This window comes from Camelina sativa, chromosome 8 (genome assembly GCF_000633955.1).
Source record: "Camelina sativa cultivar DH55 chromosome 8, Cs, whole genome shotgun sequence".
Classification (NCBI taxonomy): domain Eukaryota; kingdom Viridiplantae; phylum Streptophyta; class Magnoliopsida; order Brassicales; family Brassicaceae; genus Camelina; species Camelina sativa.
Window position 1 is genome coordinate 19032786 of NC_025692.1, and position 2545 is coordinate 19035330.

Here is a 2545-nt window from a genome sequence, read left to right on the forward strand (position 1 = left end):
TATGGTTTGAACTTTAAACGTAACATACAATCACTGTAAATGTAAAAAAATATTTAGAAAATAGTATGAATGTTATATAATGTTTTCAGTTTTTTTTTTCCTAAATTCTTATTTTTAAGATCTATTTTGACTTTAAAAATAACTGTTTGGTTGAAGTTTAAAAGCACCTATTAGGTTCATCTTCGTGGTTGGAGTTTACTCGAGCAATCCACCTAACCTGATTACATGTATAAAAATAATAGTAAATACAGATGTTAAATGCTAATGCTAAAAATAATAGTAACCTGTTTGTGGCTACTCTCCTCACATATCCACTCTATACTTGTTTGTGGCTACTCTCCCCACATGTTCGTCGTACTTGTTATCAATATCTTTTGCTTAAATTTTTTTTTGTGTGTGTTTAACAACATCAACCCCAACAATACCTCCCTCTCACACTCATTTACACCATAATCAAGTTCCAGTTACATGTCACCGTTTTCCCTATAAGGTTTCTTAGCTTTGGCCTCTTTGTGAACTTCAATCTAACCTTCTCTTCTCCTTCAGACTCCACCCTACCATCCTAATATTGTGTAGATTGGAAAGTTCAGCCAAATTTTCACTGGTGTAAAAAATTCAGTTTATATAAAAACCTAGAAATAAAACAAACAGTATATTTGAAACTAAGAAAACCAAGTTCAATTAGGTCAGATAACTTACATATGCTGGTACGCCTTGTGATAATTTGACCCAAAGGATTATAAGTCTAGAACCTGAAACATAAGGATAAAAGATTAGCATGAGACTGGTTGTAAAGTTTCAATGGATACTATAGTTTCTAATTTTTTTCTTACAGTTGTTGTAACTCTGTTGCTAGATATAACCCCTAAATTGGTGTTTAGATTGGAAAGTTCAGACTCAAATTCAATACTGTTATTTCAATTTATAGAAAAGGCAAGAAATCAAACAAAATCATGTTGATTAACATACCTGAAGCCTCGATTCGCTTTTGAAACATCTAGTATGCTTTCCTGATCTCGATACTGATTCCAATAAATCATAACGGGAATCAAATTCAAAATTAACGTTAAAAAACCATTGTTATTAACTTATCTTTTAGACCAAGTTTTGATGATTTACTTACCAAAGGTTTCAACTTTCAAGGTAAAAAAATCTTTATTCTCGGCAATACGGCCAATCCTTGCTTGCCAAGGTTCTTGTTGATGATGCCTTGTCACACATCGATATATACAGAAGCTCTTTTAGAGATACCGCAACTCTTCCTGTATTATATTGGTTTTTGACCTCTAGTTACTATCAAAGAAACATATTTAGACAATTAATTAGAATGTTAGATTATGAAAAGTTCTTGCTTTTGGACTTACATTCTGAGGAGGCAATGAACTCTTGCTTGGTCATGTGCTTCATTTCCTCCAATTCTTTTAAGCAATTGGTAATCTAAAAGCATTAGAATGGATTAGTAAAGAGTTACCAATTTTGTATAAATTAACAACAAACGGATAAAATCAGAAGAGGACTAAGAAAGTAATTATAGGGAAATTGGTGGTAGCAGTAACATAACAATAGTTTAGAAATAGGCTAAATCGTATGGAGCTTCTTAGGAATTGACACCAAAATATGCAACATTTTTGTTCTCATTATTCAACCTTGTAGCAGTTTGCAGAAGAAAGATTTGCAATGAGCGACGTGAAAAAAGGGAAACACACCTAAATACAACTCAACAGAAGGATATCTTTCTCTACCAAGAACACAGACACCGCAAGTTTTGTAGGTGTTGACTCATCTTCAAAATAGCGGACCTGTATATACACAGCAGGAAATAAACAGTCTAGTTTCATGATGATATGGTTCATAAAGCACAACCAAAAACCAATAACTAATAAACCTAAAGAGGACTCACATTGACACCAGCTGCTGTGGCATCCTTCTTCATTGCCTCTCCGTATTTGACTTTCCAATGGATCCGATAGTCTTAACCACTCAAGGCCAATGAAAAATCACCAAGACTTGTGAGAGAATTATGAACTTCTCTATTTCCCTTATAACTTGTCACATCAAATCCAAATGCTGTTGCTATTTCAGAGTATTAGAGTGCAGTCTCAAATCAAAATAGGAATGAGAAAATCGATTAACTTGCATGGCAAAAATGTTTGCTCGCATTGTTCAATTGGATTTCTTATCTGTCACGAATCCAATTGTGAGAAAAACACATTAAAAACCAGAGAACCCACCAGAAGAGTATCTTACACAAATCGATTCAGATTGGAAAAGAAAAAAAAAAAGAATTATCGGGATCTGTGCTTACTTGACCGGAGACATGAATCAAACATATTTTTGAGGTTGAGTGATTGACGATTTATGAGACTGATTTTATCATCTATTGTTGCAAGTGAGAACAGTATGTTTTTTAAATACTGAAAAAATATAAAACAAACAACAAATCTATTGTTGTAAGCGAATGAAATTGAAAAATTACTTCACCATAGCAGATGGATTTTGAAGTGATTGAGAGCAGTAAGCCAAGAGGTGAGTTAGACAGATGGAT

The 2545-nt window shown here is 33.2% G+C and overlaps 1 long non-coding RNA gene across 4 annotated transcripts; it reads right to left on the reverse strand.

The window, feature by feature from the left end:
• Nucleotides 206-2539, reverse strand: LOC104707508. Of its 4 annotated transcripts, XR_754657.2 has the most exons (8): nucleotides 2306-2539; nucleotides 1901-2180; nucleotides 1707-1799; nucleotides 1365-1437; nucleotides 1124-1262; nucleotides 970-1022; nucleotides 700-752; nucleotides 206-562 (listed from the first exon to the last, which is right to left on the reverse strand). It is a non-coding gene; the product is annotated as an uncharacterized LOC104707508 (long non-coding RNA). The 4 variants fall into 4 exon arrangements; XR_754656.2 differs by having other exon boundaries at nucleotides 1901-2539; XR_754658.2 differs by having other exon boundaries at nucleotides 206-601; nucleotides 1901-2539.